General features: G+C 34.9%; 1 pseudogene; it reads left to right on the forward strand.

Moving 5' to 3' along the window:
* The first annotated feature begins 22196 nt into the window (after window positions 1-22196).
* LOC125169035 (cytochrome c oxidase subunit 4 isoform 1, mitochondrial-like) lies at window positions 22197-22706 on the forward strand (annotated as a pseudogene).
* The last annotated feature ends 3547 nt before the right edge of the window (window positions 22707-26253 follow it).

Here is a 26253-nt window from a genome sequence, read left to right on the forward strand (position 1 = left end):
AAAAAGCAGAGGGAGATTAAAAAAAAAGGTAGTAGATATACTTAAATGAATACATATGCTTGTTGTGTTTCCAAAATGTTGAATTCAAATATTATAAGAAAGAGCATTCTTTATAGTAGTATACTTTGTATCTAACATTAAAAAGTAGAGGAAAGTTTCCTAAATATTTATTTGGGTAGTAAATTGAATTATGCTTGAATTTTTGCTCCATTTTAAAATCATGCCTTGTAATTCAGAACTAACGAAGCCAATAATTCTCAGCATAGAGGGAATATTTATTTTCAAACTAGAAAATTTTCTCTACATTGTGTAAATTTATTCCTCAGGGAAATTTCATTTAAGGTTCAAGTCCTATCTTGGAAATAATGACCTAAAAACATAGGCTGGAAAGCAATAAAGAATGTATACATTCAACCAAACGCTGGACAAAAATTAATCACTGTAAACATCTATATGTATGACCTACATTATCTGGTGATTATAGGACTAGATGGTGTCAGTGAAAAAAGGATTAAAACGAATTGTACAAATGATTTCAGCCTGGGCCCATGGAACAAGGTGCATAAATGCATGGAATAGTGTTTCTAAACTGTTGTTGTTGTTGTTGTTGTTGTTGTTAATGATCATTTCCTAAGGAACCTTTCTAAATATACTGTTCTTAATCACTTTTTTCCTTTCCTGGATTTTTAAAACCATGATTTACTGTTTATATATGGTGGCCCTTTGGAAGGTCACACACTATTATAATATCTAGGATGCCACCTTCCCCCAAGACAATTTTCATATATATCCGTGGGGGATAATATCTTCCCCATCGTGAAGACATAAACATAGAGTGACAGCAGTAGAAGGAAGCTCAACAGCTGTATTCAAAACCCTATATTTTACTGACAGGAAGCTGGGACACAGAGAAGGGAACTTATTTATCTAAATAGATACATACTTAACAGGTAGTATGGATAAAGTAAAATAAGCATAAAGCTTGAAATTTTGTCAATTTGCTTTCATATACAAGGAATATTGATCAAAACAAGAAGCACTACAGGAAGGGGAAAAAATCCATAAGTACCTACAGGATAACTAAGTGATGTAACTGTCAGGACCCTGAAGGCATTACCTCTTAGTCTGATCTTTTGAAACAAACAGAATGTAACATTATTTGAAAATTCAAAAACCAAGTATTACTTGTATGATAATTTATAATAGGGAAAGAAAAAAACTCCTTTGAGAGCAGCTCAGGCACAGAGACTTCCAAATTCCGATAGAAGGCAAGGCTTGTTTAAAGGTCAATCACATGTATACTCTTGGTATTTTCGCTGAGTTAGAGCTTGTTCAACAAAGTAAGGAGTTCACAACTGTCAGACGCTGGCATTTCAAAGGGTAAAAGACATCTTTATGAAATAATCAGGACAAAAATCTCTTCATGTACAATAACGTAGTAAATATCACCTGGAAAAGATATTAAAATTTCTTCTTCTACCTGTTTGTGAAAAAGTATCTCCCCTCTTAGAGTATAAAAATAAATAAAAATAAATCACAGTCGGAAAGGAAAGCTGCCATTTGAGGTTAATGCCTTCATATTCCTGATATAAGTGATTGTAAAATATTTTGCAAAAGATTATCGTTAAGATTGGAGCAAGAAACAATGTGACATGATTAAATTGCATCAAGTAGAAAGAAACAATAAGCCATGTTCCTTGGTCTTCAGCAAAAATGGTGTCTCGCGGACAACTATACACATTTCTAGTTGGGGCCCTGGACCACTAATTAAAACTAGCGGGATTCTCCTAGTCTAAGAAAGTATTCTAAATTGCTTCATGGTACCTGCTTTACTTTTAATTCATTGCTTAATGGTTTAGGAATACCTCTTGTAAAGTAATACAAATAGAGTGGATCTTGTGGAGAACACATAATAGATGCAGTGGGTGGTAATATGTAACATAGCAGGTATTTAAAGTTTGAAGAAAAAAATAAGTAGTTATATGCTTGCCTTGGGCCATAACTTTGATCATGGTAACATTTGTTTTCCTTGAAACCAACTCTGTTCAGCTCACCTATCCTGCGTGTGTCTCTAGGCCAGTAAATTCAAGCAAACCTCTCTTCAATTTCATTCATATGAATTTCCTAGAATTTGGTCAGTTTTTTATTAGCCCTGCTCCTAAATTTTGTTTTGCCTGGCCCCAGACTCCTGATTAATGTCACATTGTGGTTTTCCTCTTACCCTTCACCTGCTATACTTTTAAACCTAATAGACTTTTGGTCTAATATTTCATTCCTAGGCGTCAACTAGAATATAACACCCAAGCCCCAAATCCAGGTACCATATTGCCCAAACTGTCATCATTGGCTGATACAACAGCTGAAATTGTCCTATAGAAATCAGATAATAAATTCATTTCTTCATTTACTCATCTCGAAAGTATTTATTGAACAGTTCAATAGGCAGGGAACTCAGTCTTGGGGACACAACGGTACACAGGAAAAAGTGGTTCTTTATCATGGATATTACATTCTCTTTGAAGAGACAGATATGAAAAAATGATTGCATAATTGTATAATTAATTATCTCATTATAATCTTGATCAATTCTATAAATAAGCTCAGAGAGCATTCACATTATATAACTAGAAACTTGCCGTAAACTGGAAAGTCTGTAAAGATTTCGTTGAATAAATGACATTTAATCTGAGGATCAAAAACTACAGTTTACTTTTCATAGAATGAGGAGAAAAACAGAAGAGAATGAAAAGCACAGACAAAGGACCTAAAATAAGGAGGAGTCTGGTTCATAGAGGATGTATGAGAAAAATCAGTGTGGTAGAGAATAAGGGGTAAAAGGAAATGTATAAAGATGTTGGAGATTGATGCCAGATTATATAGCATAATTTTAAGCATTTTGAATTTTTAACTTGAGAGCTTTGGGAAGACATAAGATTTTTTTTTAATTTTTTTTTTCTACGTTTATTTATTTATTTGGGACAGAGAGAGACAGAGCATGAACGGGGGAGGGGCAGAGAGAGAGGGAGACACAGAATCGGAAACAGGCTCCAGGCTCTGAGCCATCAGCCCAGAGCCTGACGCGGGGCTCGAACTCCCGGACCACGAGATCGTGACCTGGCCGAAGTCGGATGCTTAGCCGACTGCGCCACCCAGGCGCCCCAGGAAGACATAAGATTTTGAATGACATGATAATATTTAGGCTTTATAGCCATTTTTTGAGAGGGACTATGGATAATGAATTGGAGGCTTGTAAAAAGAGGCTACTAAAGGTCAGGTCAAAGGACACAACAGTGAAAAGACAAGTAAAGAATGGGAGAAACTACTTACAAATCTATATCTATAAGGGGTCAGTATCTGAAATACATAACTCCTACAACTCAACAACTGAAAAGTTAAATAACCTTATTTAAAAATGGGCAGAGGACTTGAATAGACATTACTTTAAAGATTATATGCAAATATATACAAAATTATATATACAAATTATATACAACAAGCATATGAAAATGTGATTAACATCACTAATCATCAAAAGAAGTATAATTCAACACCACAATGAGATATTACCTCACTCTCATTAGGATGGCTACCAATAAGAAAAAAAAAAGAAAAGAAGGGAAAGGAAGGGAAAAGAAAAGAAGAGAAGAGAAAAGAAAAGAAAAGAAAAGAAAAGAAAAGAAAAGAAAAGAAAAAAGAAAAAGAAAACAAAAGAAGAGAATAAATGCTGGTGAGGTTGTAGAGAAATCGAAACCCTTGTTCACTGTTAGTGGGAATGTAAAATCTTGCAACTGCTGTGGGAAACAGTAGGACAGTGCCTCAAAAAATTAAAAAAAAATAGAGCTACAATATGATCCAGAAATCCCACTGCTGGGTATATATACAAAATAATTGAAAGGAAGGTCTTTAAGAAATATTTGTGCACCCATGTTTGTAGCAGCACTATCCATAGTAACCAAGAGGTGGAAACAACCTAAATGTCCATTAACAGATAAATAAACAAAACGTAGTACATACATACAATAGATTATTCAGTCTTAGAAAGGAAGGCAATCCTGTCACATGCTGCAACATGGATGCACTTTGAGGACATTAGGCTAAATGAAATATTTAGCCAATCACAAAAGAGCAAATACTGTATGATGCTACTAACATGAGGTATCTAAAGTAGTCAATCTTAAAAACAGAAAATGGAATGTTAGTTACTATGGTCCTAGGGGAAGGAGGGGAAGAGGTGTTGCTCAAAAGCACAGAGTTTTAGACTTGTAAGATGAAAAGGTGAAAAAGTTCTGGAGATCTGTTTTACAATAGTGTGAATGAATATACTTAGATACTACTGAACAGTATATTTAAAAATGGTTAAGATGATAAATCTTATGTATCTTAACTGAAATAAAATCATTTAGGAGTTATTGCTACAGTTAAAAAAATATGAATGGTAGTTTGGATTAGAATTGTAGCAGTGGAGATCAAGAGACAGGGATAAATTTGTGAGGGATTTAAAGTAGAATTAACATGTATATTACCTTAAATATGTGGGACAAGGGAGAAGAAGTAGTCAATGAAGTACTGAGATTTTTTTTTTTGAATTGTAAAACTGTATTCGTGGCACTATTGTGCCTGAGATACATGCTTAAAATTTGTCAGCATACAGACAGTAAGAAAAGTTATGGCATGAGATGAGATTATGAAGGGAGTAAAAGGCTGACAGTAAAGAAACAATAAAGTGAGACATAAAGGGAATCTAGAGTTTTATCTGAACATATCCAGTTTATAAGGGAAGGGAATGAGTCAAGGGAAATGAGTTGAGGGGGAAAAACAAAAGGCTGAGAAGAAAGTACATTACTAGGTGTACTTCAAATCAATTAATCACCTAGACTCACATTTATAAATTCTTTGTTCATAATGGAGCACCTGGCTGGCTCAGTCGGTTAGGCGTCCAACTTCGGCTCAAGTCATGATTTTGTGGTTCGTGAATTCAAGCTCCGCATCGGGCTCTATGCTGACAGCTCAGAGCCTGGAGCCTGCTTCAGAATCTGTGACTCCCTCTCTCTCTGTCTCCTCCCCTTCTCATGTTCTGTCTATGTCTCTCAAAAATAAATAAATAAATAAATAAATAAATAAATAAATAAATGTTAAAAAAATTAAAAAAAACACATTCTTTGTTCATTACCTATTAATATTGACAAAAAAAAAAGATTACCATAACGAAGGAATTCGCTCTCTAGTCTAATCCTACACTGTATGATGATCAGTAAAAGAAAGTACAACATTTCAATTAATTCTTTTTTTGCTTTGATTTCTGTAAACATATGTTGATATGATTATGTTGTAGGTCAAGATGAAGTTTCTAAATAAGCAACTTGATTTGTAGCTTCACAATCGTATTCAAATCCATAGATGTTTTAAATTCATCTGTAAATTTTTAATTGTTAAAGGGCTGAGGAATCAGAAACTAAGTCTTTTCCAAGCTCAAGATTACAAACATCAGCAATGATGTATGTAAAAACTACTATCAAAAAATAGCGACAAAGTGCCCTTATTTAGAGTGACACACAAAGAAAGTTTAATCAGAATGTGCTTATCTTCTTTCTTCAACAAAATTGGAAGAAAAATTGGAAATTTTATTTCTGTTCACTTGAGATGGCATATTAAATATGCTTGGGATTCACATGTTTGTAGTTTATTTGGCGGCAGAAAGAGTAAAATTATATAGAAGTTATTTGAGGTGTGTTAATATAATAATCCCTTTAAAGGATAGGCGAAGTCAACTAATTATGCATATTTACTGTTAGCCGATTTATTGTGTAGATTCGCCCGTGAGTTCAGAATATTTTGTTATATAATAAAAAATTGCGAGTGTCTGGAGATAACCAGCCCTTATGTGCATAGTTCATGGACAACTTTCACTACATGATTATATCATACCACCTGTTATTCAGCACTATCTGAGCACACTGAAAACACTCAAAATAGCTTCTAATTCTTAAAATTAATTATCAAATTATGGATACATTAATATATTAATGTTTAACTCATTCTTTCTTGTAAAGAAACCAAAAAGGGAGGGTGACTGGGTGGCTCAGTCAGTTAATCCTTTGACTCTTGGTTTCGGCTCAGGTCATGATCTCATGGTTCCTGAGTTTAAGCCCTGGGTCAGGCTCTGTGCTGATGGTGTGGAGCCTGCTTAGGATTCTGTCTTTCCTTCTCTCTGCCCCTCACCTGCTTGTTCTCTCTCTCTCAAAGTCAATAAATAAACTTAAAAAAAATTAAAATGCGATGTAGCCAAATATATTTCCACTGTACTGCTAATCACATTATAGATAATGTTATTGAACAGAGATAGATACCTTATTAATAAAGAAATTTTAAATCTATCCTTAAATCTCTACTTTATGAAATAGTGAGTCTTTTAGGCATAGTAAATCGAATAAATTTTTATTATTTTTTCTCCTCTGTTAAGATGACCTGATCGTAGTTTCTCTATATTTCAATTTACACAAATTAGTGTAAGCCACATATTTATAAATCTACGCAGTGAAAAATTTGGGATATAGGGCAAGTACCTACTTTAGTAAAATTGTTCTAAATTTTAAGACACTACTAAGTAAAATATTTCGTAAAATTTGTTTCTGCCTAATTTTGTGCTGAGTTTTTGTGAGGGGGAGGTAGAATTGAAATCAGGCTATCCATCCAATAAAATTTATTGCAAAAACATTTTAAAAACACTACTCTTTTAGAAACTAAAATAAACTTTCTCATTCTAATCATCTTGCTTTATTGAAATGTAATTTTCAATATGTTAAAGTCATTCAATATGTTAGCGTTGATGTTTACTTTGGCATGAATCTTGCTTTTTGCAATTTTGTTTATCCCTGGGGTAATTTGTAGACATTTGAATTTATTTTTTTCTTTTGCCTTTTCTAAAAAGATTCTATCGGTTACTCTGATATAATTATTATGACTATATTGAAGGCTGACAGTGACATACTATTTCCATTTTATTATGAAAAATTTTTCATTGAGAAGAACTGCAAACATATAAATAATTACCTTAATATTTTTATAGACTGTAAACGTAGGACTGTGGAATAGAAAATATAATCTGAAAATGAAGCTCAATTATAAGAATAAAACACAAGAACATGAAGGCATTTTAAAAATAATCTTTTTGGGGCACCTGGGTAGCTCAGTCGGTTGAGCATCCAACTTCGGCTCAGGTCACGGTCTCACGGTTCATGGGTTTGAGCCCCACCATCGGACTCTGTGCTGACAGCTCGGAGCCTGGAGCCTGGATCCTGCTTCCAATTCTATCTCCCTCTCTCTCTCTCTGCCCCTCCCCTGCTAGTGTTCTGTCTCTCTCTATATCTCTCAAAAAATATATATATAAATAAACATTAAAAACAATAAGAACAAAAAAAGTAATCCAGCTTTCATTTCAACAGGCACAGTGGATCATTGCAGGGAATTATTATGTAGCTTTAATGAATTCTGAGGAAAAATATTATTATGATAAAGTAGTTTTTAATAAAATAGTTCTAAAAGAAAGGAAATACAAAAATATTGATGGGATCCTAAACATAAATATTTGCTTATATACCAGATATACGTACATGTGTATGATTTATAAAAATTATATATGTTATACATTATTTATAAAAATATAACCAGTAATAGTTTACTCTTTAGATGAATACACAATAATTATATTGAAGATGATAGAGAATAAATGAATACTCCTTACATATATTTTATAGGCTCTAATGTTTAAAGTATGGTTTTAAAATCATCCATTGAAGGGGCACCTGGGTGGCTCATTTGGTTAAGTATCTGACTCTTGATTTCTGTTCAGGTCATGATCTCACAGTTATGAGAACGAGCCCCCACATCCAGCTCTGTATCCAGCCCCACAACCAGCCCCATGTCAAGATCCATGCTGAGCATGGAGCCTACCTGGGATTCTCTCTCTCGCTTTCTCTCTGCCCCTCCTCCACTCACTCATGTGCATGTGTGCTCTCTCTCTCAAAATAAATACATAATTTTTTTAAAAATAAATTAATAAAATATTCCATTGAAAATGAAGTTTAAAAAGTTTAAAAAATGAAGTTAATGGTGAAATACATACATATATACATGTATATATACATGTATATATGTATGTATGTGTATGTATATATACATGTATATATTTCACCATTATATATATATGTATATATACATGTATATACATGTGTATATATATGTGTATATATGTATACACATGTGTATATATATGTGTGTATATATGTGTATATATAGGTGTATGTAGTGTGTATATAGTGTGTATATACATGTATATACATGTGTATATATGTGTATATAGTGTGTATATACATGTGTATATATGTTTATATAGTGTGTATAGTGTGTGTGTATATATATGTATATATACATGTATATATATTTCACCATTTTATATATATATGTATATATATATGTATTTCACCATTTTATATATATATGTATATATACATGTATATATAAAATGGTGAAATACATACATATATATGTATATATACATATATATACACACACTATACACACATATATACATGTATATATACATGTATATATATAAAATGGTGAAATACATACATATATATGTATATATACATATATATATATACACACACTATACACACTATATACACATACACACATATATGACCCACTATTATATATAAAATCCTGGCGCTTTATACCTAAAAAAACTTATTTCCAGAATTTGAGAATTGTATAGATATTCGAAATAGTTCTTATTCCTATTAAGCTGGGGCACCTTTCTTTTCTAGAAAAAGTTAATACTAATATTTAATTAAAGGCAGTACTTCAGTAAGTGTCCATTTGCTCTTGGAAAGACAAGTCACTGGCTCAGGGGAGAGAAACAGAGAGTACACAAACTTAACCTTCTATTTAGAGAAATACAGAGTGACTATATTGTGACATACATCTCTATCTGCTGACCTCTGAAGGCACTGGTAGGAGAGTTTTAACAAAGAAAGAAAAGAATCATTAAATTGTTAAATATATTGAATAAAGAAAGCTAGTAGAAGCAAATATAAGATAAGCTAACCTAGATATTGAAAAAAAGATTAAGAAAACTTTTAATCATTACTATGTGGTTTTAAACCTTGTTCAAATGAATATGTTTTGTATAAATTTTTGCCCACAACATGAAAGAGTTAAGTTACCATAACTATTCCACATCATAAAGATCCATTGGAGTGTTAAAGCTAGTTTTTCTCCTGTGGTCCCATATCACAACCAAATTTAAATAGAGATGACTCATTTTAATCCAATGACAGGAAATTCTTTGCATACTGAATTCATGATGAAATCTATTCCACTGGAGGAAAATGGAAATAATAAAATAGATAAGCTTCTAGGAGGAAGAATCGAGATTGTAAAATTATGTTAATACTGAAAACGTAGGGTGCACATATGCTGCTTAATGATGAATACTTACCTACAAGTTAACTACTCCCATCACTTCCTCCCATCACTTTCTTATATAACAAGGAATTGCATATTGGGCCACAAGACAGTTATGTCTAGTGACACTTCCCTGCCCCTAAATAACTAATGGTCCAATAGATATTTTCCATTTAACAACTCAAAGGGCAAAGGGAAAATCATATTATTTAATTTTTTCCCAACCATCACTCCATTTCATTCTTCTTCTTACCAAATCCTGATAGCCTTTGTAGTTATGAATGACAAGCAGTTCACTATTCCTTTAAACAAAAAATGGAAATGAACATGCAAGGAAGAAAGAGGGCAACTTGTTTATCAGTGATTTTTCTCCTGAGAACACAAGATTTTAACTTTATTAAAAGCTAATAGACTCCTGGTTTCCAGTCTGGCATATAAAGAGCTTGGGAATCATCACTCCTTCCTAACAACAAATAAAGAGCTACACGAGCTGAAAAAGCAACAACTCTTTTTAGATTCATCAGAGAAGGTGGTCACAGGGCAAACTGCTGATTCAATAATGGAGAGACAGGTGGATAAATATAATTTGATTTCTCTTAGTAATGCTTTGTACTATTTGTTTTGTAAAGTTCTTTCAGATCATTCATAGATTTACTGCAAGTATTACATTGTTTTTGATGTTACTGCAGGTTTCATCAATTTTAATTTATTTTATTAATTCAGTCTTTCAAAGATATTGAACTATGATTAGTTTTGCATACTGATTTTGTATTGTTGATATCACTTACATTTACTTTCATATGTATATTTCTGTTTTTCTTCATTCCTTTCTACAATTTTTTAAATCTGTTTTTCTTCCTCTGTCTAAAAAAAATTCTGTAGCATTTGTGTCGATGTGATTTACTGGTGATCTTGTCTTTTAGTTTTTGCTTATTTAAAAGTTCTTTCTTTGACTTTTTATATTTACATTTGTTCTACTGGATTTAGAATTACTGATTGGTAGCTGTTTTATTTGAGCACTAAAATATATCATCACATTTTATTCTGTCCTCTATATTTTTGTTCAAAAAGTCAGATGTCAGATTTATATTTGCCCCCTAGAAGGTGTGTGTGTGTGTGTGTGTGTGTGTGTGTGTGTGTGTGTGTGTTTCACGGGAGTTCTGGAATCTGAGGCTTAATGTCATCCATTATTTTACAAAAATTCTCAAAGTATCTCTTGACTCCTTTGTCTCTGTTACTCCCCAAATTAACTATTTTGTTTTCTCACTATGCCCCATTTATCTATTATGCTCTTTTCTTACTTTATTTTTTTCTTTATACTTCAGTCAAAAATTTTGTGTTTTTCATTTTCCACTTCACCAATCCTGACTTCAGCTATGCCTAATCTACTGTTAAATTTAACAATTGTATTTTTAATTTCATTCATTGTATTTTTTCATTATAGAATTTCCTTTTGACTGTCTTTTCTCAGACTACAGTATCTGGAGAAATCACTCATCATTATCTTGAATGATTATCAAGATACTTAAAGTCTTTATCTGATTAGTTTCAAGATCACTTACATATCCTTTTTTTTTCTGTTTTTGTTTTCTCACTTAGAACTTGGTCATTTACTTGGTGTAAAATTATTGACAGGACTGGGGTGCCTGGGTGGCCCAGTTGGTTAAGCTTCCAACTTCAGCTCAGGTCATGATCTTGCGATTCACATGTTCAAGCTCTAAATCAGGCTCTATGCTGGCAGCTCAGAGCTTGGAGCCTGCTTTGGATTCTGTGTCTCCCTCTCTCTCTGCCCCTCCCTTGCTCATGCTCTCTCTCTCTCTCAAAAGTAAATAAAAACATTTTAAAAAAACTAATAAAATTATTGACAGGACTAATTTCAAGATTTCTTTGTTCTCTGTGATAGAAAGTTAGAATAGTTGCACATTAATTTAATATAATATGGGATTTAGGTAGTTTGAAACTGAGTTTCTTTCCTTGTAAGAGCTAGCCAATCTCTGCTCTTGCACCTTCTTTGGTATTAGAACTAATGTCCTTACTACAAATATGCACGGTATAAGGGTGCCTCTTTGTCAGTCTCTGAATCCAAATTTTGTTACCCAGTTTTATAGAATTACTTAAATCTATACTTACTTTCTGGTGTCTTAGTTATTTTGTTGGTTTGTTTATTTGACTATAACTCTCTGGATACATTACCAGTAACAAACCAGTAAATGCCTCAACGTGAAAAACAATTGACAAAATTTCAAGCTCATCTAGAGGCATGTAGCTTTCATTGGGATTGAGTCCCTCATGTCTGAATAGCTTGATAGTTCATATTACTTGAAACAAGTGTTGTGTGTTCATTTGTTTTAAAATTTGTGTGGCTTTTCTAGCTTTTGTTGGTAGATGAATTGGTTCCACAACAAATAACTCTGCCATTTCTATAAGTGGTAGTTTGTATACACAAAATACCATAAATGGAAAATAGGTATATTTTATGTTAATTATCAAGAGGAGGCCTATTTATGTGATTATAAAATTATTGAAGGAAGCTTTATTGTAAATATAATAAGGTTTGAAATAGGCTAATATTTTAAAAGCAAAGTCTTATGAACTGATTCATCTACAAAGAATCATACATTTCTTAATTTTCAGAAAGTCAACTAGAAGATAGATTTTCTGTTTCCAGACACAGGCTCTTAAATAGTCAAACAGTTTGATAACACAAGTTCGAGTTTACAAAATGTTTTCTGTGTACCTCTTGGTTAATTGTGCAACTATTCTTTTCTATCTAGGAAGCCATAGCAACATTCCCTGGCTGATAGTATGAAAAATCAATGTTCCAATATTGTTATATACACGTATATGACAGCATAATGTTTCAGTGGCCTGCTCACTGAAAAGCAATTAAGAAATAAAGTCCTCTTTCAACAATATTTATGTCATTTTACCTTCGCTTCTTGCCAGAAGTATGCAGTTTTAGTCCTGTAGCCAAACTTTTGAATCTCTGCCTTTATGTATGAAAACTTCCAAACTGATTTGGAGCCGAATTCACTAACCCACACACACGTACACTCAGATATATACCATAAAGCACACTCCTGGCCAATATTAAAGCTATTTCTAAGTCTCCTCCATTCCCCCATCCCACCACCATTGCCACTTCAGGAAAGCATGTGTGTGGTGAGTTTGTCATGGATCTGTGACCCAGAAATAATATTCGTGACATAATTTTCCCTTTATTGCTGTGTTCCAGAATTTATTATCAATTACCTTCAGATTGCAAACACAGGTGCTCAAATCTGAGCAATTCAAGATGTTTAACAGGACAAGTCATCCAGGGGCACCTGGGTGGCTCAATCTGACTCTTGAGTGAAGCTCAGGTCATGATCCCAGGGTTGTGGGATTGAGCCCCACTTCGGGCTTTGCTGAGCAGTGAGCCGCTTAAGACTCTCTCTGCCCCTCTCTTCCACTCACATGTGCATGCTCTCTCTCTCTCTAAAAAAGAGAAAAAAAAACAGAAAAAATAAAAATCATACAGTATGTAGGAATAATTTATTTTTAAACAAAGCTTTCATAGAAAATAAATAACAGGGATATATTTCTGTTTCATGTGTAAAAGACTTTGAAAGTGAAAGTATGGGGAAAAAGAATAACTGATTATGCAATATGTCTTTTGTTTTTTATACTCTACTGAACATTGAGAAGCTTTCTTATACATGTTTATTAAAGGGATTTTTTTATCTCCCTTTGTATTATATAGAATGTCAATTACATATTCCTTTTTTGCCTTCAAAATATAAAGCTAACCAAATCTCTTATTTCAAATAATCTCTAAAAGTGTATGGAGTGATTATAACAGGGAAGAAATTTAACTTTATGAGCATGATATATTTATTCCAGATGTCTAATTATGTAAAAACTGTAAATACACTAAAATGAAAAAAAGAACAAAACTTTGATAAGCAGTTATGATTTCCTCTAAACTATTTAGACAATTTTACTTTTTAAAAACGGATGTAGATTTTATTCTTTTTCATATTTGTTGAGATTAAAGTTTAATTAATTCTTGTTGCTTAGAGGAAGCCTCTCCTTTACAAAAAATCAAGCTGGAATATCTTGAAGAACATTAATAATTAAAATATTTTAAAAAGAGCATCCTTTGTAAAACTGAAAATTAGAAGCGAAAAACACTTCAAAAAAAATAAAGCTCTAAATATATATATATCATTGCATGAAACAATGAGTAAATGCAGAAAACCTTATAAGCAACAGTGTGTGATTTACAAAATATACATTTGCAATCAAAATGCAGTATCATTAAGCCATTTATTAACTAGGAATTAACACCAGGGCACTGCTAGCATTTTAATGAAGAACCACTATCAAATACTCATTTACCTGTATTTCTGATTCTCTCTGTGATTCACTATTATACTAACTAAAACATTATTCAGTTTTAAGATGCCAGCTGCTGGAGTGTCTTTCTTATGGAAGATATTTGCATTTTAAGGAAACGACATACAATTATGCTCCAACTGGGTTAGAACCAACCCTGTGCTATAATATAACCATATTGAAGCCTGTTTTCTTCTTACCAGGCTTTTCTATGCTAGGAAACGTGTCTCTGTATTTTAATCACCATACTTAAGCTGCACTTTAACAGTATTAATGAAGCCATTTAATATTAACCGGAATTTAGAGAATGCAGAACAAAAACTGATTTTAAATATTTGCAACAGCAAGGTAGATAATTAGTTCTCACTGAAGCCATTAATTGTCACAGTACTATTAAAGCATTTATTAAACATTTTTTATTACATTTTATATACTTGCTTATTTAAATGATTTCTAATTACAAAATGATATGAGAAAATTATTCCACTTATCTATTTTCCCTCTCCAGTGCCTTGACTGATGAAATTTCCTTACCACCTCAGGACTATAATTAATATTAGCACATTTTTAAAATTTTAAAAGATATTTCACCATTTTACTTTGTGATTTATATACATATACGTATATATTTATGTAAAAGAAGTTTTCATTAAAGTAACTACTAATGCAATTTTAATTGTACTTGTAGTTTAGTTTGGTATTTACCAAGAACAGCTTCACAATTTAAACAGGACAGGAAACTATTCACATTCAGATCAAATTCTTTCTTACTGAGAGTGGAGACTCGGGAAGAAAATCTAACAAGTGTCAAGCTCTCTAAGCAAATAGAACTAATGAGGCAAATTTTCATTTTGCATAGAATAAAAGGAAAGAGTAAGACACATAGCATCAATTAAGGAATATATGATAAGCCATCTGGCTTGATGATGTAAATAGATAAAAAGTTCCATATGCAGTTCTCAATATTGGCACAAATGCAAGAATACTAAATGAGCACCAAATCCACTTAAACATCTGCCAGGACTCTCATGCAGGTAAAGCAAACTTACCTAGCTGATACTTGATTAATCTTGTTGACCAGTACATTCTCCATTCGCAAGGCAAACATTAAGGGAATCTGATAAACTAGATCATACTATGACCAAGACAATTATCAGGCCAAATGTAACTACCAAGTGGGTCCCTAGGAGTAAGTGACCGTGAAACTGACAAGAGCACAGGAGGCAGAAAGCAATACTTTCAGCTTGTAGAAAAGTGTTCTATAGAATTTAAAGAAACAATGTGTCACCTTTCATGTACAAATACTTAAAAGGGAAAATAGAATCAAAGAACCCGGAAGCTGAAAAATAGGTAACGCTGACTTGCCAGTCACATAGTGTACTGATTCATTAATTTATTTAACAAAGACTATTTCCTTCCAGGTTTTAGGCACCATTTTTTCTGAGGAGAAAGTTAAAAAAAAAAGAAAGAGAAAGTGATGTTTAAATAAACCAATGTTTTTTTTTAACAGAATATTCTCCGCATAGTTCAGATTTTTGTTTAATGCATACAATGGAAAACAAAGTTAAGTAACCCCTGAGAAAATGTATTGAATCACAAGAAAGATATTAAGAGGAATTTAATTACCCAATTAATTTATTTTTATTATATTCATAATAAAAAATATGTACATTGGAAAGGACAATGCTTGCTTCTGTTTTATCTATTAAAAAGCAATCCCAGAGAAGAATGCAGCAAGTTGCACTTTCTTAGCAGCAGTTCTCCAATTTGAGTTCCTTACCAGTGCACAGTTAAGACTTTTTTTATTAAGAGGTAGGAAATATTTGAAATTATAACCATAATTATTGGTTATCTGATGGTATTGGCAATATATTCTTAGCAGACAATAAAATGATGGCTACTGGGGTTGCAGTTGACTATAATATTTTTTTACTTCTTATAGGCAAAATAAATTCTTGCATAATTAGCATTGCTACTGATTTTGTATATACTTGTTTATTAGGTATGTGAACTGAGTGGTATATATGGATAATATAAGTATTTTCATCCATGTATTCATTAAACAAATATTGTGAAGCACCTACTATTTCTAGACAATGGTATATCACTTGTGAATTCTCAGAGACTCAACCAGAGCTGTTGGCTTGTGGATACATTTTGAAGGGAGAACCATCAGCATTCCCTGACAGATTGAATGTAGGTTGTGAGAGAAAAAAAAAAAAATCAAAACTGACTCCAAAATGTTTTTCTGGAACCAAATTATTCTATGGATTTATAAGAACAAATTTAAGGAAAAAAATGATTTGAGGGGAAAAGAGGTACTACAAATCAAATTTAATTAAGAATGCTAAAGCAGGGGCACCTGGGTCGCTCAGTTGGTTAGGCGTCCAACTTTGGCTCAGGTCATGATCTCACAGTTTGTGGGTTCAAGCCCTGCATCGGGCTCTGTGCTGACAGTTCAGAGCCTGGAGCCTGCTTCGGATTCTGTGTCTCCCTCTCTCTCTGCTCCTCCCCTCTCATGCTGCCTCTCTATAGCTCTCAAAAATAAAATAAAACAGGGGCGCCTGGGTGGCGCAGTCGGTTAAGCGTCCGACTTCAGCCAGGTCATGATCTCGCGGTCCGGGAGTTCGAGCCCCGCGTTGGGCTCTGGGCTGATGGCTCAGAGCCTGGAGCCTGTTTCCGATTCTGTGTCTCCCTCTCTCTCTGCCCCTCCCCCGTTCATGCTCTGTCTCTCTCTGTCCCAAAAATAAATAAACGTTGAAAAAAAATTTTTTTTAAAAATAAAATAAAACATTAAAAAAATTAAAAAAAAAAAAGAATGCTAAAGCAGAGCCATCCTCCATAGGACACAACAATTAAAACTTTGGGACAACCTTCAATGATTCACACAGGAAAAAAAATACATATCTAGAAAAAAAATAAAATTAGGAACAAAAATTGTATTTAAAATCTGTAAAAATTGAGAGGAAGGTGATAGTACCATTAAGGGAACAATTAAGTTAACAGCAAGCCTCATGAGTAGGAAAAGAGAAGGTAAGATAAAATAACTCTTCCAGTCAATAAAAGGTATCATAGTTCAGTCTTGTATATATCACAGACTAAGTGCCTTAATGATGTCAGATTTGAAGCAAAGACTGTCCTAAAATCATATGGTTCCACTGTGTTCACAGCTAGAGAAATAGGATCAATGAGAATGATAGAGGAATCCGATTTAGAAGCTAAGCCCTGGGAATAAAGTCACTAAAACGGAAGAAAGGAGTACAGAGAGAAGAGACAGATTTTGTAACCCCATGATAATAGGTATGAACTAATGCATAGTAATATTCTGAGGCAATATGCTCCATGTGCTATGGGAGAAGCATGTCAATGAGGAAAATCATTTTGACATCCTAGTTACTTCCAAAAATAATTTAAATGTTCTGTATTTTTTCCCATCAAAACAGAAGACTGAACCTGTAAGGACAATAGATACATGTGACAGAATAATTTTTTTTTTATGTTTGAGATGTTGATTTTTTTCTTGAAATGGCCTACCTTTTTTCTCCCCCCTCTATCATGTCATTCAGTGAAACAGATTTAGAAATATTATCTTGGGGTAAGTGATATTAGTTTGATGGAAAACAGAAAATATTTGCTAAGTCTTTGCTTTTTGTCCAAAAATACTATAGCCCTTGAAAAACTTCAGGGTACTTCTAGCATGTTTTAAATATTTTGGAGAGTGACGTTTGAGGATTGAGTATCATTCTGCTGGAGCAGTGCTCTTTATCTGGGAGTGATTTTGTGCCCCTCCCGCTGCCCACCAGAAAACATTTGGCAAAATCTGGAGACATTTCTGAATGTCATCAGGAAAATGGGGTGGGCATTTTGGAATCTGGAATCTGGAATCCCTAGAGATCAGGGTGCTGATAAGCATCTTACAGTGCACAAGACATCTCCTCCACCCCTAGCCCAGTCCAATATGTCAGGAGTGCTGAGACTGAGGGGCTCCCTACTCTAGGGAGACTGGAGAATATTCTTTTAGTTTTGTAGGAAGACAGAGAATATGGGTGAGTCCAAAAAGTAGAGGCAGCAGGGGATCTTAAAGGAAGGAATCCATTGACCTGGTAGATCCCTGGATGCTATGAGGACATCTTGTCCCACAAGCTGACACCTAGAGGTGCCACAATAAAGGAAGGACAGTGCATTGTGTTCAAGCTATTCTGGTCTGAGCCTGGCAGAAACGATGGCACTTTTGGCTATAGAATGAGCTCATGTCTCGGGACACAGAGAAGGTGGAGAAAATGCTATGCAAAGGACGGTCAGGAGCAGCTCAGTGAAGAACCCGAGACAGAGGCCCAGGGGTAGCCCTTTAATCTACTAACTCTGCGACAAAGCTATGGCTTGAGGTGGATACAGGAAACTGAGCCCTGGAAGAGAAGAAACTCTGTGACAGCTCAAAGAGAGTGCTGTCTGGCAACGGGGGAAAATATTTTCCAAAGAGCCAGTAAAGTTTAGGAAAGCATTCCACATGAAGAAAAGTTTTCAAAGATATAAGCTTAAAATCATTCAGTTTTAGGTGGTTATACTTAAACTTTGGTTGTGCAAACCAAATATTATTTTTTTTTAATTTTTAATGTTTATTTTTGAGACAGAGAGTGTGAGAGAGAAAGAGAGAGAGGGAAGAACAGAAAGAGAGGGAGACATGGAATCCCAAGCAGGCTCCAGGCTCTGAACTGTCAGCACAGAGCCCGACGTGGGGTTCAAAGCCACAAAACACGAGATCATGACCTGAGCCAAAGCTGGGCACTTAACCAACTGAGCCATCCAGGTGCCCCCAAACATTAAAATTTCTAAAGCTTAATTTAAATACATCACATTAGACAACAGAAAAATTCTTCACTTTTCCCAAGTACAGAGTTTTTAAGATGAGGCTATGAATGGTTTGAAAATCTGGATGAAGCTTGTTGATACTGTTTTTTGCTTTGTTTTTGTTTAGTTGTGTGTGTGTGTGTGTGTGTGTGTGTGTGTTTAAACTTAGACATTCTAACTAAAATGGGTGGGATTGAAAACACCAAAGAATGCCATTTTGCAAACTTGCAGGCTTTTATTATTATTCTGCTGCAAAGATTTCTGGCGGAGCTTAGCGGGGTGACAGGAAAATAGAAGGTTTTTTGTTTGAATAACCTGATCTCTTTATATCATGTATCTGTAAGGATATTAGTGTTATAATTCTTTTAAAGGCTTCACTATTTAAGCAACTTTTTAAAATATCTAATTTATCAAAAGTTAATAGCGTGTCTTTATAGTACAATAACTACATTTACTAAGCACTACCTATGTGCCAACCATTCAAACCTAAGCAGTCTGATTTCAAAGTGTATTGCAGTGGCTTATATCTACCCTCCATCCCAGGAGAGAAAGTTCCCAGAATCTACCAAATAATACTTCTACTTCTAAGACTTAATGCTAGCTGCAAGGAGTCTGGGAAATGAAATTTTTATTTTGGATATTCATGTGGCCAGTTGAATTACTAGCGCTATGAAAGAGGAGAAATCAGGTTTAGGAGACAACTAGAAGATTGTGCCCCTGGCTAATTAGAACAAATGAGCATCGTATCTCCATCTTTCTCTCCTAGTATAAGCATCAATATTGATAAACTTTTCTAAATGTTCTATCCTACACCAGATTCTCTATAGGCTACTTGATCAATGCTAAAATAATTTGTCTGCTAAAATTATTTTAATATCAAAATAAAATCGAATTTTATTATCAAAAAGTACCCTGCATTATTTTTAAGAGATACCGCTGTGGCAATGCCTGACCAGTGTTTCCAAGATAAGCATTTAGGTCATACAGCCTTTGGGTAAAATTAGCAACTAAACTACTGTGTAGGATTTGTGCAAATACGTTCCTTGTCTTATGAAACCTAATATATTTTACGATTTTCAAAGAATGCATGATCCCCCTTTTGGTGTGTCTAGTGGCTTGAACTCAGGACTGCTTGATGGCAGTGTTCATGGCCTTCACCACCATTTCTGGCCATTGCTGCTAGTGGGAAAGTCTTTAAGTATCTTATGAAATGCTACTTTTATAAACTGCCAAGTGTTTCCTACTAGGTTTTCAGGAGGTACTGCTCTTCTCCTTCTTTTTCGGTAGACAACCAAGATATAATATTGAAAATTGAGACTCTTTTCTTCTCCTCCCTTCCCTTCCCTTCCCTTCCCTTCCTTACCCTCTCCTCGCCCCCCCCTCCCTTTCTTTTCTTTTCTCCTCTTTTCTTTTCTTGGTGGACACTCTTTTCTAATAGATATAGAATTTAATTCCTTTTTTTTTCCTCATTGAATGTTTTTAAAAGAGTATTTGAGCTGATGTTAACGAGGTACTAACGTTACCATTGGGAGAGTATGTGCTGTGTAAACGGAGGTCTCGGTCCTTGGATTCCCCACAAAAAGCTTGATGTGGGGATCCAGGCTTGACTAAAGACAGCCAGAAGGAAAGTAGTAAGCATAAAGCAGTTTTTTAAAACGAAAGTACACTCTCAAGGTGGGAGCACTGACAGGTTCTACGAGGTGGAACTGGTCCTAGGTTGCTTGGGATCGGCTGTTTGTTGTATCTTTCTGACCTGGGAGGAGCCATGAGGTATATTGGGGTGGTCTCTACTGGCGGCTGCTTTCAATCGTTTGGGGGACTCCTCCCACAGGTTGAGAGGAAGAGTTTTTGACCTATAAGATTCGCACCTCAATAGTCATGGCAGCCTTTCTCCATGGGGTGGGGTTATAACCACAATGCAATTACACTATCATGAGAACAAAGGTTATCATGGGGCAGAGGTGGAAGAGGAGAACACATGCTCCCCACCCGTGGCTCTTGATCTGTCAGCCCCAAGGTCTTGGAAGCCACAAGGTCAGGATGTTGTGCCCCTGGGCTTTTAATGTATAGTTTATTTATTACCATCCTTGCTTCCAGCTCATGTCTCCATCATTACCCTTCAAGGACTTGGGACTTTGCCTTCTGGTGTTCCTTCCTCTGCTCATGTCTAGCTTCTACCTAATACTAAGTGATATTATTGCCTGTTTCTAATTTTAGTGAGAGGGAATCAAGAGTTTAAGTGTTAAGTTTAAAACTGACCATGAACAATGTACCTCTGAAATTATATTTGAAATCTGAAGATTTAGAGACAGAGTCTTGGAGCTTTTTGGAATTAGTATATTAGCATTAATATCAGGAAGAAGCTGTCCAGGATCAAGAAGCAAAATAATGTTTGTCAGAGGCAGGTACAAGATTCACCAAATTGGAGTGAAGGAAAAGAGATTTAACACTAGAGAAGGACTGGATGAACACACACTCCTAGGCAAGCTAAGACATGATGGGTTGCCATTAAACATGAATTAGCACTAAAACTACACACAAGTTAGAATAGATTATCATTAGTCTTTTTTCTTTCAGTGTGTTTAAATTCAAAGTGTTAATATATAATAAATAAAATTCTTTGTCTCTACCCTATATTGCTGTCTACTGTAAAGAATCAGATTTAATAATAAATGCCTCTTTTAATTCTTTTTAATGTTTTCTTTTTTATTTTCTGAGAGACAGAGTGCAAGTGGGGGAGGGTCAGAGAGAGAGGGAGACACAGAATTTGAAGCAGGCTGCAGGGTCTGAGCTATCAGCAGAGAGCCTGATGTGGGGCTCAAACTCACGAACCTGATTATGACCTGAGCTGAAGTCCATGGTCAATTGACTGAGCCACCCAGGTGCCCCAATAATAAATGCATTTTTAAGAGAGAACTCTTAGATCAAGTCACCAATGTGACATTGTAAGTATCATTCTGGTGCATTTGTTTATAAAGTGAAGTGATAGGACTTTACAGGATAGTTTCCAGGAATTCTGTCACGATTACTGCAGTACACGGGCCCCACAAGTACACCAGGATATAGAGTTTTGCTCTGTCTGAAAATTATACCACATCATCTTATTACTATATTTGTTTGTGAAATATTTATAATGTCATGGTCATGGGAACATTGAATATTGTGTACTTTAAAAATAACATGATTTGCAAGCAGTTTCAGAGTTGTTTATTCTTAATCCAAAAACATAATTTCCATATTATGGAAATTCACTACGTGCAATTTTGGATTTTTATTTTTGCAGATAATCACGGATAGTTAAGAATAAACAGATTTTTGCCTTCCAAATGACCATGTTGGTAATATATCTGAAAGTATATATTCCAGTGTACCATTTTCTTCTTCAACATAGATTTTCAGCAAATCTGTCAACCTGAAATTCCTATTTCACTTTTGAGTACAATTTTCATTCTTTTATATTTGGATCAAAAATTGCATTTTGGAGTAGTGGGGGCAGTGGCAAAATGTTGGCTGCCAGAGCATTTAGCCTAATTGGCAGGCAAGCAATTCCCACCTCAGTGTGTACGAGCACACATGGAAGTGTCCGGAAGAGTGAAGACTATGCTCTCCCCCAAGCTATGCCCACCAGCTATCCTCTGCCTTACACACCTGCATCAAGAACCTCTCTGCCAGCCAGAAGGCCTTGAATGAGAAGAGGGCTCCCTGGAGCAGCCTCTCCCTTAATGAAAAAGTTGAATTGTATCACATTCAGTTCAACGTGAGATTTGCTGAAATGAACAGGAGCAGGAAGGAGCTGAAGACCACCATGGGCACCGCCATGTTCTTCAAAGGCTTTGACTGATCTCATTCTCATCTGGGAGAAGCACAATGTTGTAGGATATCATCCACACACCTTTGAAGAGGAGTGGGTGGCCAAACAGACCAAGAGGATACTCGACATGAAGGTCAGGCTGATGCAGGGCTTCTCAGCTGAGTGGGACAACGACAACGACAGAAATCAGTGGAAGAAATAGGAGCCTGTCACTCACCCATCTGAGCCTCACCATGTTCTGCCACCTCTGTGCAGCTCAGTGTATTTACTGGAAACTGTTACATTGCAGAACCACTGCTGATAAGTGAGCAGTTCATGTGGCAAAAAAAATTGCACTTTGATTTCTGTGTAACTCTGAATAAATGTCTCTCTTGGGTAACAGACCAGACTACATATGTTTGATCCACTCATCTTTTCTAGAAAACACATATCACTTCTCCATATGGATGTTGTAAGGAAGTTGATGTTTCCATAACTTTTACTAGTTTTCTCATTTGTTGATCTTGTTTCCTGTGAAAACAGTCTGGTGTGGTCTTTTCTTTTTCAACACCCTCCTAAAATTTATTTATTTGGTATTTAATTTTCACTTTCATGCATTCCTGTATCTATTTTAATATTACTTTACTCTTACGTCTGCATATACAGGATGCTTTTATGTTTGAAGCATCCTTTAAAAAATCATTTATTAAGGGGCGCCTGGGTAGCTCAGTCAGTTGAGTGTCTGACTTCAGCTTAGGTCATGATCTCACAGTTGGTGAGTCTGGGCCCGCGTGGGGCTCTGTGCTGGCAGCTCAGAGCCTGGAGCCTCCTCCAGATTCTTCCACCGCTCATGCTCTCTCTCTCCTTCAAAAATAAATAATCATTAAAGATTAAAAAAAATTAAAAAGCATTTATTCAGACAGAACTGGAAGGGCAAGAGAAATCTGAGCCTACCATAGGACTTACTTTCTGATATCCACAGTGGCTTTGAATAACAGTTCCACAGTGGCTTTCATGTTATTCCTTTTTATTCTCTGTTGCTACAACTGATGTTTTAGAATAACTGTTATTTCTCTTAGGTCTCTGATAGGATTCAGTTGCACTAATTTACAAATGCAAAAAAAAGGAAATTCTTAGGGATTTTCAGTGCAGATTCCAAACATGTCTGGAGTTGAACACGGGAAAGTATGCGAAAGGCCCTAGATAAGATGGAATCTGAAATAACTTTACTTACCTTTTTTATATGAATCAACTTTAATGATCATAGCTCATTAGTAGGAGGGAATAACATTACAATAGTTCAGCATATAAGTGTCTGTCAGATTTTCCTCTTTTCAACTGGACCTTCTGATATGGTAAGCATACATTCTCTTAGATTCTGTCTTAAGATCAATAAAAGGTAGCCTCTCTGTTCCTAGGTTCACAAAATGATTAGATGTCCTTAATGTGAATGTCCTCAGCAATTGGACCTCCTCCAACTTGATACTAACTCCAAGCATTTCTTGCACTTACTCTCCATTTATTCCCAACACTTAAACCAAGCTAATTCCATCCATAGGAAGTTCTTGCTTCAACAACAGTTAAGAAGATGTACATATGGCAAACAAGCATGTGAAAAGATGATCAGCAATTTAAATAATGACATACCGCTGAGTACCTATTAGATTGGCTAAAATCCAAAACACTGACAATAGCAACCGCTGATGAGATTGGGGAAAACACGGACTCACATTCACAGTTGGTGGGAATGTAAGATGATACAGCCACTTTGGAAAACAGTGTGGCAGTTTCTATAAAACTAAACATACGGTTACCATATGATCCACCATCATGCTCCTTGTTATTTACCCAAAGGGGATAAAACCTTACATCTACAAAAAAACACGCACATGGATGTTTGTAGCAGCTTTATTCATAGTTGCCAAAACTTGAAAGCAAACCAAGTTGTCTTTCAGTAGGCGAATGGATAAACTGGTGTATCCAGACAATGGAATATTATTCAGCACTAAAAAGAAATGAGCTATCAAGCCACAAAAAGCCATGGTGAAAATTTAACTGCATATTACTAAGTAAAAGAAGTCAATCTGAAAAGACTACTGTCTTTAAGATTCTAACTATATAAATAACTATATATATAGTATTACAATATAATAATATATATTATATATAATATATATAAATAACTATAACTATATATATACATCTTGTAAAACCTAATTATATTATATATAAATATATTTAAAGTTTCTTTATTTTGAGAGAAAGAGAGAGAGAGCAAGCAGGGGAGGGTCAGAGAGAGAGGGCAAGAGAGAGAATCCCAAGCAGGCTCCACACATAGCAGTGCGGACTGCTATGCGGTGCTCGATCTCAAAAAACGTGAGATCATGACCTGAGCCGAGATCAAGGGATGCCTAACCAACTGAACCACCTAGACCCCAAACCTGATATATTTTAAATCATCACAAGGCATTGTAAAATTTTTAAAAATCAAAGTTAATTTTGGTTAAATTAAATTTAACGTTTAATTATTTCATCTAGAACATCTGGTTGGAAGTCTGATTGCTTGACTGCACCCAGTTTCAGTTTTTTGTTTTTGTTTTGGTTTTTTTTACCATCAGCAGTGTTTTATTATCTGCCATGTTAGGGTTGGTTTTTTTTGTTGTTTTTTTTGTTTTTTTTTTGTTTTTGTTTTTTTTTGTCAGCAGAGACTAGAGCATGAAACTGCTTCAAATCCTTCTCTCCATTTATCTCTAATGTGTTCTAGGTACTGTGTTAATTGGTAGGTGTTCCTTGTTTTGGAAAAGATGGGTTTGGGATGAGAATGGGATGCTTGAGGAGTTTAGCTCACATTGGCTGAAGACAGAACCACTTCCTGTCCCATGAATGCTTCAATTACTTTTCATCTTGATCCCTAAAGGTCTTCAAATTTTGCAAAAGATTTTTCTTCTCAAATTTTTCTCCACTGTTGAAGAAATGATAAGCTAGCTGTATCCCAGTGGGAGATGTGGACACAGAAAACCTTCTGTCACTGATGTCTTTTGAGTGAGAAAGGGTCTTAAAAATCAAGTGGTGCAGGGGATGGTGAAATCACATTTCAACCCTCTGCTGTCCCGCCTCCCACCTATGTAATTTTTATTTTTTTAATTTAATTTATTTTTTAAATTTACATCCAAGTTAACATAGAGTGCAACAGTGATTTCAGGAGTAGATTCCTTAGTGGCCCTTACCCATTTAGCCCATCCCCCCTCCCACAACCCCTCCAGTAACACTCTGTTTGTTCTCCATATTTAAGAGTCCCATGTTTTGTCCCCCTCCCTGTTTTTATATAATTTTTGCTTCCCTTCCCTTATGTTCATCTGTTTTGTATCTTAAAGTCTTCATATGAGTGAAGTCATATGATATTTGTCTTTGTCTGACTGACTAATTTCACTTAGCATAATAACCTCCAGCTCCATCCACGTAGATGCAAATGGCAAGATTTCATTCTTTTTGATTGTCAAATAATACTCTATTGTGTGTGTGTGTGTGTGTGTGTGTGTATGTGTATATATACATATATACACACCACATCTTCTTTATCCATTCATGCATCGATGGACATTTGGGCTCTTTCCCTACTTTGGCTATTGTTGATAGCGATGCTATAAACATAGGGTGCATGTGCCCCTTCGAAACAGCACACCTGTATCCCATGGATAAATACCTAGTAGTGCAATTGCTGGGTCATAGGGTAGTTCTATTTTTAATTTTTTGAGGAACCTCCATACTGT

The sequence above is a fragment of the Prionailurus viverrinus genome, chromosome B3 (genome assembly GCF_022837055.1).
Source record: "Prionailurus viverrinus isolate Anna chromosome B3, UM_Priviv_1.0, whole genome shotgun sequence".
In the NCBI taxonomy this organism is placed as follows: domain Eukaryota; kingdom Metazoa; phylum Chordata; class Mammalia; order Carnivora; family Felidae; genus Prionailurus; species Prionailurus viverrinus.